The 12,574-nt window shown below is 38.9% G+C and overlaps 1 long non-coding RNA gene across 1 annotated transcript; it reads left to right on the top strand.

Moving 5' to 3' along the window:
* Window positions 1–9,153: 9,153 nt before the first annotated feature.
* On the top strand, window positions 9,154–10,462 carry LOC148780627 (uncharacterized). Its single transcript, XR_016041713.1, has 2 exons — window positions 9,154–9,258; window positions 9,491–10,462. It is a non-coding gene; the product is annotated as an uncharacterized LOC148780627 (long non-coding RNA).
* Window positions 10,463–12,574: the final 2,112 nt, after the last annotated feature.

The following is a 12,574-nucleotide window of genomic DNA, read 5'->3' as shown; positions in this document are numbered from 1 at the left end:
TATAACCAAAGAACAATCGTCGACAAGCCACTTATATTGAAAAAACATAAATCAACTACTACATGCATTTCCGAAAGACTAGAAAAAGGAAAATAAAATCCTTACAAAATAGTTATTGTTAGAGCATTAGCACCCATCCTAGCGTAATCATCAGCTATTGAGTTATACTCTTTTTTTTTGCGACAATTGTTTTGATTTTTTATTAAAGCAATGCTTCACAAGAACATGCGATTACAAAGATTGGATGAAATCGTTAGAAACTTACAAAAAGGGAAGATAAACAATATGTTTAGCGAGCCTATCAGCTGCATCATTGGCTTCGGGCATGGTGTGCCCAAAGCTTATCCTCAAATGAGGCTAGGCACATAGGTCTTGAATTTTAAACAAAAGAGTAAATAGGGACCAGGGGATACTTTGCTCGTTTTTACACCACTTGATAACATTCAAGGAATCCTCTTCAATTATAATATCACCAATGAAACCCCTGTCGCTGATAATATGAAGGCCTTGAAGGAGAGCAACCAATTCAGCATGATTAGCTATTGTAGACCGGCAAGGACCCGAATAAGCAAAAAGAACCGATCCAAAATTGTTGCGAAGAAGCCCACCAATACCTGCAAACCCTGGATTTCCAAATGAGCTGCCATCAAAATTAAGTTTGAGGCAAGCTTCTGGAGGTGCAATCCAAGTTCTAAAGGGACGACTAGAGTGAGAAGAAGAATGAGCCAGAAATTTCATATTGATATAAATATCAGTCCGAATTGGCCCCGTCCTTCAGGTGTGAAGGAAAACCAATTCCAAAGAGAATTTAAAATGAGATATTTTACCCTTTCAATACTTTGAGACACCCCATCAAAGGTTCTCCTAACCAAATCTGCCATAAGATTACGTTGCTGAAAATTTTCCAAATCACAACATCTTTTTTTGGTAATCCCTTGGCAGAAAGATGGTTAATAATGTTGATGAGATTCAAAGGTATCATGAGGAAAAAACCCAATAGAGAGAAGGCCCAGTGCCATAAGCTAGAGGCAAAAGAACAGTGAAAGAAAAGATGAGAGTAAGATTATTTATCATTTTTGCACATCAAGCAGATGTTTGGAAGAATTTTACCTGTCTTTTGCAAATTGTCTATTGTTAAACATTTTCTTTGACATGCAACACCTAGGAGGTCTTGGATTTTAACTTGAACTAGCCATTTCCAAATAAAACCTTAAGAGGTATCAACAATACGGACCCGATCCATAAAAAGGAGCCTATACACGGATTTGACCGAAAAACATCCGTTAGTTTTTGATTCTCATATGACCAAGTCTTCAGCATTAGAAGTGATGTAAACTTGTTCAAGTAGTTGGGGGAGATTATGAAGCTGTGAAATAACCATGTCCGATAGTCTATTATAACAGCATCCGATGTTCCAGACCATACAATTAGAGGGGGAGAGGGAAATCCACTCTGAAAGTTTTGCATCAGGTTGAGCAACTCTGGCAAAGAGGTCAGGATAAGTAGAAGAAAAATGTGCATCACCAAGCCATTTGTTGAACCAAAAAAGAGTGTTATCTCCATTGCCAATAAGCCATCTGATGTTGCTCAAAACAATATTTCTGCAACTATAAATATCATTCCAAATCTGTGAGGTGAATTTGCCTCCTCAACCTTTTTTTAATCGAGTGGGTGAGATGATCGAAATCATATTTAGCAATTGGCACATCCTTCCAGAGATGAGAGGAGTCTTGAAAGATTCTCCACCACCATTTGGAAAGAAGCACCTAGTTTACAAGTTTAAGCCTTTTGATACTCAAACCCCCTAGCATTGACAGCATACACACCTGGTCTTAGTTCACCAGATGAAAATTGTTGCAGTTATCCTCCATATTACCCCAAAAGAAGTTTGGCATAAATGTTTCAATAAGCTGGATTACTTCACTAGGTATTTGTAGGATTGACATCAAGTAAATAGGAAGATGTGCATAAGTGGATTTAATCAAAGTGATATGCCCACCAAAAGATAAAGTCTTGGTCTTCCATAGGTCAATTTAACATGATAACTGTGAATAAAAGGGTCCCAGGCTGCACGAGTGTGCGTACGATCCGAGATAGAAACCACTTAATATTTAAGGGAAACTTCTCAACTTTGCCACCCAAAATTGAAGCAACAGAATCCAATAGGCAGTTAGAGCAAGAGATGCACACAATTGAAGTCTTAGGGAAATTTACCTCTTAAACCATTTAACTCTTGATCTCTGTTTCCAATAAATTTCCTCCATCCTAAAGAGATCATGTAGCTTATTAAACAGAGAATTTTTATTAACAATCATCTCATCAGATAAAACTTGGTTTTCCTGAACAGAATTTTCAATCATCTCTAAGTCCATCAAAGTGGAATCAATCTTGCCTTTAAATTGATACTGGTTTGCTTTTTTCCAAGAGATGAGTTTGTGCTTTAGACAGATTAGCTTCTTATGACGACGAAAGCCAAAGCTGCCCAAAATATAGCAACTACCCCGAGTATGATTGATCATATCTACAAGTTGAGGCTCATTTAGCAAGTGAATGTCAAAACGAAAAGGTCTAGGCCCAGATAAGACCTTCTTAGTATGAAGACAGATAGGGAGGTGATCAAATGAAAGTTTGGTAAGAACTAGTAGTAGGAAGATCTAATAAATCATTCCCCATAATGAAGTCATTAAATAGATGCATATGGGAATTATATCGGGAAAAAGTGGAAATTTCATCTGGGTGGAGAATAAGGTTAAAATCCCATCCAATGCAAACTGGAAGACCCAATGAGGAAATAAAAGATTTCAAATCATCCAAAAAAACACCTTTAAGGGTAGCAACATTAGGCCCATACACATTAATAAGCACCCAACGGAAAAACCTGATAAGACGTTCAAAAGTAATTGCCAAGAACCCATCAGATTTAAAAACATCCAAGCAGAGCAAATATGTTGGGTCCCAAAGAACCCACAGACCTCCAGAAAATCCAATGGCATCCACACCCGCAAAGCAGATAGAACCATTACCCCACAGAGTCTTGACATCCAAAATAGAGGGTGAAGCACAGTTAGTTTCTTACATAATAAAAGCAAAAGGTGTAAATTTAGAAATCAAGAAATTGAGCTCCTTCTTGCGTCGATAAGCACAGAGACCACGCACGTTCGAACTGAGAATCTTCATTGGCAAGATGAAGGTTCACCAAGTCCCTCGAAGCCACCTTCTTCATGTGAACAAAAAGAGCTGAACGAACAATTGTTGCCACTGCAACTAGAAGAGGACTGGGTCTTTGAAGTCATAGGACCTGTCTTGAAAAGCACTCCATCTAAAGGAGAAACTGAAGAGCCCCGAGAGCCACGAGCAGCCAGTCTAGCCGATGAGCACACAGCTTTAGAGTCCCCTTTAAATTGGGTTTCTGTAGCACCTTTGAGGTAGGTAAGGAGACCTCCAGGTCATCCGTCAGACCAGAATAATGATGCACAGGGAGCTTCGCTAGGTCTGTCCGAGTCTCATTCTTTAATTTTTTGGACATTTTTTAGACCACCTTAACCGCTGCATCCATGACTGCAAGCACCACCTTCGGAGGAGCAACGAAAGTAGCGCCCATGCCCTTGTATATACGATTAAAAATTACATGGCTGGGGTTGCTTCGTAGAGTCTTTGAATGATGCTCAGTCACGTGAATAGGCTTGGAATCAGCCGTAGCACCTGGCTGAATTTAAGGGGCCGAGCCTGAAGTGATATAGGACGATGAATCTGAGGCTTTAACAAGGTGTTCCGCAACTATCTCCGTTGAGATAGCTTCATGAGCCAGAGGCTCACCAATAGTTTCCAGTCAAAGTGGTGGTACATTCGGTTCAACCATAGAAAGAGCGACCGCAACAAACACAAGGTTATCCATCACAATTATGGTTCCAAAAGCCAGTTCACAAATGGTATTGATGTAGACAACCTCATCTTCAACAAAATCAATGATATCAACAACCACAACCGGCTAAAAGGCAGCAGGCGACTGTGTCAAATCCGGGACTCTAGAACACTGCACAGAAAAACGGAAAGGAAGAATCCTCTAATTGAATATGGTGAAGAGAAAAAGAAGAGCAGAAAGAGGATGACCATGGGAGAAAAGGAAGCAAATGAAAATATGCAAGTCCCATGATTGAAAGGGCTTGAAGGGGTAAGGAGCCTAGTGGGGGAGGCTGAAGTCACTACGAGAGAAGAAGGGTGAGAACAAGATGAAGAGACAGAGGTGGTGGAAATAGACGTGAAAGAAGGGGCAAGATGGACAGTGGTAGTAGTATTGAGAAAAGGTGTTGGATGGGTAGGGAGTGGAGAGAGAGGAGGGGCAAGATGGGCGGTGGAGGCAGAACTGGTGAGAGGTGCGGGATAGGTTAGGAGAGGTGGTAACAGAACAAGGGAAGGAAGCTGAGTTGAAAATAGGCGATAAGAGCTTGAAAGAAAGGCTTTGGACGAAGAGGCAAGACCATAATGAGAAGGCCCAAAACGAGGAGGCTTTGGTGCGGCACCCAAAAAAGGCAGGCAATGTGGGGTCAGAAATAGAATCAGAGAGAAAAGGCTTCATTCCTTTATTTTCCAAAAAATCTAATGGTTTCAAGGAATGAAATCTCATAAAATCCTTCGCAAAAAAATGGCCAGTAAGCTTCTAAATTTTAACTTTATTGGAGAAGGAGGAAGAAAATCCAAGCGAATCAATCTCAAATCTATGGCCATGTGGCCTAACCAGTCTAGGGTTCAATCGAGGAGGACCTTGTTTCACCAATAGAGGTCGAGCCCTAACATGTCCAAGAAATGCTCCAGGAGGTTGAACATGGGGTCTAGCTTTAAGATTTCTAAGAACCTCAACCCAAGAGCGGTCTTCCTTACCAGTAGAAACTTCAAGAGGAGCCAGAGCCGGAGGGTTGGCAGTCTTCAAATCTTCACCTTCAATGGTGACATCAATGGTATAAAGGTTTGAACTAATAAAAAGGTTGATTGATGAGGGAGCCAGGTCCTTAGCATATCTAAGAATATTGACTCTAATAAAAAAGAGATCAGGACCCACCATACATTCCCTATCAACGTCAATAAAAACCCCCACCAAGTTGGCTAGATGTTGAAAGACTCCCATATTCCAAGCATGGAGAGGGATACCTCCAAATCATACCCAACAAGGGGAGCGTGAACTGAGATTAGCGTGATCCCGCAGTTTCCAAAAATCCGCTGATAAGAGTTTATTCTGAACACGCCAGGTATTTCGAATAAGGAGGACTTTACGAACGTCATCAGTAGAGGAAAGAGAGAAAAAGGTCATGTTACTTCCGAAAGAAAAGACCATATGGAAGTAGGGTAGATTCCAGGCTCTCTTAACCAAGTCGCTAAGACCCCAGATATCATTAGAGGGTGGGAAAAAGGAACCAATAACAAGAAGAGAATAGTCTTTAAGAGATTCAGAAAGAAAAGAGGGAGCAATAGAAAGGCTTGGCGGCTGAAGATCCATCTAGAGTATGTTTTACGTTTCATGCTCCTTGAACCGCCCTCTATCCTCCCTCGATTCCTCTCTCCTCCCCCATCGTGAAGCCGCCCAAAATCTCTCTAACACTCCATTTCTCGCACTCTCTAAACCCCCAAAATCTGTATCTCCTCTCATGCCCTCTCACCCAAACCCACTCTCTATAAAGAACAATAAAAATCAGAGCTTTTTAATAAGAAAACTTACAGTGTCAAAGACTCTGAAATAGAGATCCTTCCCACTTTCCAACGTCTAACCTCTTTCCCCTTCACTCTGAAATACTGATGTTTCCTTATCTAACCTTCCTCCTCCCAATGTTGACTGGATTATAATAGTTCCTTCTCTTCCCCTTGACTCTCTTCCCCTGTTTCTCTTTTCTCTTTCTCTCTGTAAAAAATTGCAAAGAAAGAAAACCCTAAGATGAAGTTTTTGGAGAGAGAGAGAGCAGGGACTTCCCCTAAAGAGCACGCTCTAGAGTTGTTACGAGAGCGAGACAACCCACTTTCTCTCTCATCCTCTGTCTCTTAAAAACCCATGTATATCTTCTTCGCTCCAACTATTGGAAGCTCTACCTTATTGTAGGACATTGGCCCCCGTTTCCTGCACTCTTCATGTGGAAATCAGCAATCCCCTTTCTCTCACTAGCTCAAACAACAAGTGTTCCCGAAAACTACAATGCCCGTCTTCATCCCATACCCACAGGAGTGGTGCCCATGACTGCAGACAATCGGGATCCATGATTCTTCTATCCAAACCCCTCACATAAACATGACCCTAGGGAAACCACGTTCTTCTTAGAGGAGCTGAAAGTTGGAATGAACAGAGTTCTCTACTTCCCTAATCTGACTTTGTGAATGCCGCACCTTTCCTTGCTTGAGTCAATAGAGTGAAGATCTGTCATTGATACAGGGGTAACCGATGTGGAGGAAGAATGAGAGTGACTAGAAGTGGCATCCTCCATGCTAGGTGGGCTAGGGATGGAGGCGATTGCAGCCCATTGAGTCTGACTAGGTGTAGGAGGCTTCCCACGTGCCGGAGGGCATTTTCAACAATCATTTATTACATGCCCGAGCTTCTTACAATAATTGCAAAAAATGCGCTTCTTACATCGATTGGCCGTGTGGCCTCTTTGTTTACATATGTAATATTGCACTTGGACGTAATTCATATCTTTGTTTGAGAAATTGGACGCGGCTAAGGCCACATCAATGACATATTGTGATACGGATTTGCAAACCCCAAGAGAGCTTAATCGAGTTTCTTCAGCGAGGAGATCTTAGAGGCAATCATCTAATGGTTGAGTGGGAGTACGATGAAGAATGGATGCTCTCATGCTTTTAAACTCCGATCGCAACCCATTAAGAAAGTGAAATAAAAGAGGCCGATTTCGTGCTTTAGTAACAGCTTCAGTGGGTAGCTTTGTATCTATCGAGTCCATCTCATTCCATATACCTGAAAGAGTACATAGATTGATGAGTCCCCTTGTTGTGTCTTCATGCTCTTCTGTTCAAGCGTATACAGACAGGCAGTATTGGCTTGAGAATAAATCTTATGTAAATAATCCCACATTGCTTTGGCACTAGATTGATACGTGAGGTTGCGCCCAATTTTAGGCTCAATTGAGTATATAATCTATGTCACAATAGAGCTATATATAGCAAGCCAATTACTACGTCCATTCTCGTCCTTAGGCTGAGAAACAGAACCACCAATATAGCCCCATAACTTTCTTCCCATAAGAAAACCTCGCATTTGGAAAGACCATAAATTGTAGTTCTTTCCATCAAGACGAACAGAGATAGTTGCACTTTCTATAACACTTTTACGCTCCATCTTTTCTAAACCTATCAAAAGGATGGTATCCTTGGGGAGACTCACGGGAGGGAGAGAAGTTTGGAGAAGAGAGAGAAAGGATGGGATTTAGAAAGGGTGTATTTCTTAAATTTGTTTGGGCTAAAAAATAGGTTTAAAATAGATAAATATTATTCCAGAAGGTTAAAAGATATAAAACCTAAGATTTTCTTGTCCCAAGATATGTTTTGAAACCTAAGGCCTATTGAGAAATGAAACTTAAAAATAAGGGGTAAGCAGATATTTTTCCAAAACAAAAAATAAAGACAGTTGAGAGAATATACCATCTCTCTGGGTATATAAGGGAGTCCACCCTAAAGATCGTTTCAAAATATCTAAATTCTTTAATCAATTCCAGCCTCTTTACATAGAATGGATATTTCTCTTTTCAATACAACTGAAATAATAAAAATAAAATTAATAATTAAATAAAACATTTATCTCTCCCCTAGGGTTTTCTCCTTGTCCCTCTACCTACTTTTTTCAATTTTTCTCTCCCATACATTTCCTTTTATCTCTTTTTTTTTTACATCACGTAGACCCTATCTCTCTATAACTCATCTACCTTCTCAATTGTTGCCTATAAGTCAACTTCTGTTCCATTCCTTCCACAGTTCTCATGCAAAAACTACTTTTACTACGTTCCAAATTATCCTCCGTTTTCCATTGACAAAAACATCATTTACATGCACCGGAATGACTGTTCGCAATTCAACCCAATCAACATTCCATTTTCCAAATCGTCTTCTTTGCAAAAACATATGGTTTGCCGTTTCATCGCCCTTCTTACGCATTAAAGACACATTATTCAATGTTATTTGCAATTTCTCAACACATATGCTGTCAAAAGTTTCTTTAGAGACAATATCATGATAAATACTATAACCTTCATGGGTCTTCATAGTTTCTTGATTTTGGCCAATGTTGGATCATTCCACCTACGATAATTAAAAAGCAATTTATATCCAGATCCAACAATAAATATCAGTTCTTACTTGGCTCTGATACATAGAGTTGCGAAAAAACAAAAAATGCATTCACACTCCTTAAAAATATATTTTATGTTTAGTCTAACACTTGACAGAAAAAAATAGTTTTATAAGGAAAATAATTAGGAGCAAACAGAAAAAAAAACTTAATATCAAATTTCCAAATGCCTTTTACATGATAACTATGCATAGAAATTATAAAAATAAAAATTTCTGTTATAGTATTAACTATTAAGCTTATCTAGAAATAGATTAGATATAAAAATTAAGAGCTACACACACAACGTTGCATGTGTATGCATTCGCGAATATCCGAATACAAATGCACTTCAAAACTAATTTAGTGTTGAACACGATATCTATGAGTCCATGTAGAAATGAGTCACCTTTAAAAAATCTACTTTTGAGATGGATTTTTGGATTTAACTTTTAAAAGTATGTAATCTCTAACCTGAAGATCATGAACATGAAAAACTAAATAAATTTTAACAATTAGAAGAAATTAGTCTACTACGAAAACATTTAGACCCTTAGTATCAATGGCTTTAAGATGGACCAGTCATAAGTTTGGAATCCAAAGCCTCTAGGTGCTTTATTTAGCAAACACAAAAGACAGTCCTTATCATTTTCCTTTGCAAAGGAATCCAAAGCTTCCAAGTGCTTTATTTAGCAAACACGTATTGCCGTTCTTATCATTTTCCTTGCCAAAGCCCGCGTGTCCAACATGCGTATGTAACGCTCTCTCTGTCCACAACAAACTACGCCCCTCTCTCCTATATAAATATATAAATTTGGAGACCTCTCTCCCTCATTGCGCACGAAACACATCCATAAAACCAGCCTCTTTGCTTTGTAATCTTTACAAACATGAACATGGACAAACTGCCTCTTGCATGTGTACTGCTTCTCCTCATGGTAAATTATCCTTTGCATATTCAAAATCAAGATTACTATAGAGCATTAAGATTCTTTTTTTTTTTTTTTTTTTTTTCTTTAGTAAAATTTTAGTTGCATCCTTATTACGTTCGGCTTCGTTGTTTACTTATCGGTTTATGCTTTACTATACGTTGTACAGTGGATTGCACTACGACTATGCTTAACTATACGCTTCAATGTTTTCTCACTTCTCGGTGTCCACTAATTGCAGGGAACACTAAACCTGTACAACGTACTGGCAACACCTGAGAGCTATTGGGAACAAGTGTTCCCGAAAACTGCAATACCCTATTTTATTCGTGCCCGTCTTCATCCCATACCCATAGGAGTGGTGCCTATGACTGCAGACAATCGAGATCCGCGATTCTTCTATCCTGACTCCTCACATAAGCGTGACCCTAGGCGAACCGCATTCTTCTTAGAGGAGGAGCTGAAAGTTAGGGTCAAACCACATTCTTCTTAGAGGAGGAGCTGAAAGTTGGAATGAACAGAGTTCTTTACTTCCCTAAATCCGACTTTGCGTATGCCGCACCTTTCCTTGCTCGTGAGATCGCAGATGCCATACTCTTCTCATCGGCCGAACTTCCACAAATCTTAAAGCGCTTCTCATTGCCTACTGCCTCTGTTGAGGCTAATGCAGTGCGTGAAACCTTAGCATGGTGTGAATCTCTAAGAGGCAAGGCTCAATGCCTAACCTCTTTAGAGGCTGTAATTGACTATGCCACCCGATCCACTATGGACCGCAGCATCACCACGCTCTACACTCATATCGACAAGGATTCCGGGGTCCAAGCTTACACCGTGAAGCGAGTGGAGCACAAGGTTGCGACGCCTGACTCTACAGTGTGCCATAACATGGCGTATCCTTATGCCCTGTACTACTGCCACCATGTTGGTGAGGGCAAAATATATGCGGTGAGGTTGGAAGGAGAAGATAAGAGCATAGTGGAAGCGATTGCAGCCTGCCACTCAAACACTAGGACTTGACACCCACATTCATTTGCTGCTCTTCCCGCAGGGGTGAAGGCGGATCACAGTTTTGCTTGCCATTTCTTACCTGACACCCACATTGTATGGGCCTAAGTCCCTGAACCTTGATTGGAATAATTAATCCGCTTATTATGGTTGGCGTAGCAATCATGTATGAGATGGATGGCTTTTAATTAAATTCTTGTTATGCGCAGTTTTCCAATTTGCTTCTTGGTTTCCTTTTTTTGCCCTTCTCTTTGGTGAGCTTTATTAGCGTTTAATTAGCACAAAGTATAGGATTCAACTCCTGGACTTGTATATCTTCTGGATGAGATACCGTGTCAAAAAGGCCTACTGGTGTCTCTATAAATTGACATACATGCAGGCGCAGCACACGTGTTAAATAGTGTAATTACCTGGAGATTCAAAATTCATCAAGGAGCTCCATTAGTCTGATGTTCTACATATCGGACCATTGCTTCTTCTTCTTTTTTCCCTTTCTATTTTTTCCAATTATTCCCCTCAGTCTGATGTTCTGAATTTCGGGCAGTATTTTATTTTATCTTTTAATTTTTCCAAAGTTTAAAGCAACACAATCATTGTAAAACTCAAAATTTATGGATGTGGGACACAAAATTTGAAAATATTAACTTGATAGTCAACATATAATGCAGGTGCTTGTGTATGCTTTCATGAATATCCGAATACAAATGCACTATGGAACTAATTTAGTAGTGTTTAATAAGCATCTATTTTCATCACATTGTGGTTTAGGTCATATTGTTTATTTTAACATTTTCATCTCTTAGGAAATGTTAGCTTCTTCAAATGGACTAAATAAAAGGAGCTATGATGATATGTTTTTCTTTCTTTTCTTTTTTTAAGTGATTTATGTACCAACGCTAAAATTTTAGGTCTATTACGAAATGCACCACTCATTTGTGGAAATTACAAACAATATCAGTCAACCCACTTTTTTTACTTTTGTCAAAATTGCCCATCGATCAACACGAATTTTGATTTATATTTTTTGGATTTTTTTGTTAGTAGGGCAATGCCCCAAGATGTTGTATTGCAATGCCCCGAATGTTTTTTTTTATTTTCTTATTTTTTTAATTTTCTTTGGAAAATTTTACGTGGCCTAACTCAGATTCATCGGTCGGACCCAGATATTCAATAATTATCATCATAACACTTTTCCAACTATTTGGTCCTCATTCAGTATGTTGTTTTAATTGCCAATTTGCTTCTTGGTTTTCTTTGAGTTCCCCTTTTCTCAGGTGAGCTTTGTGTTCGCCTTTTTTCCGTGGACTTCGATATCTTATTGACGAGCTAACGCGTACGACTACTTTCTCTAGAAATTAACATACAGGCCACCTGTGAACATTGTGGAAGCCAAGCAGTCAAGGCTGGAAACTTGAACTATGGACTATGAAATTCATAATCATAGTGGTTCAAGGTCGGAGCCTTGGATGCGAGGCTTGCAAAATGTTTATACAAGCCAAGCAATCAGAGTCCTGGAATCATGAACCAATCCTTGGACTAAAATTCATAGTACAGAGATTGGTTTGACGTTTCTTACCTCTGACTTCTTGACTCACACAATCCTCACAAAAACCAAGCTGATGGAGGATCTAGACATCGATCAGGTCCTTACACTTCACAAAACTAATAGATAAAATAAAAAAGAGGTCCGATGTTTGGATTATTGGATAAAAGGGAAAAATTAAAAGGAATAAAAATTTATGCTAATGTCTCTCTAAATTACTCTTACATAAGAAATATCCCCCAAAAGTTTGAGTTTTAGCCGTACCTTTTTTTCTCCCAAGTTTAATTTATATATATATATATATATATATATATATATATATATATATATATATATATATAGGAAAAGCTCCTGTCAGCCCATGGGCTCATGGAACATTGTAAGCTCAATGGCCCTGATTGAATATGGACTGATCCAATTATCACAATTGTATTTCGTAATTGAATTTTAATTTTTTTCAACAAATTAAAATTACTTGAAATTTGGAGGGTCAATTATTCAATAGTAGTCGAATCTAATAAAAATATAAAAACAATAATTCGTATAATTAAATTGATCAAAATACCCCTAAGAATTTCTAGAGGTATTTTGGTCAATTTATTCTATGTGAATTATTTTTTTAATATTGTATTAGGTGTGCCTTGATGAGAAGAGTTTATGCTCCAAATGTCATGCTATTTGGATTTATATAAAAAGTATTAAAATTATATTACTGATATACAGTCATGACTGTGAGATTGGCCCAGATGCCATTGGGCTTACACTGTTCCAAGTGCC

The sequence above is a fragment of the Amborella trichopoda genome, chromosome 9 (assembly GCF_054954075.1).
Source record: "Amborella trichopoda isolate Santa Cruz 75 chromosome 9, AtrichopodaSantaCruz75HAP2 v2.0, whole genome shotgun sequence".
In the NCBI taxonomy this organism is placed as follows: domain Eukaryota; kingdom Viridiplantae; phylum Streptophyta; class Magnoliopsida; order Amborellales; family Amborellaceae; genus Amborella; species Amborella trichopoda.
This window is presented reverse-complemented; position numbering and strand designations above follow the sequence as displayed.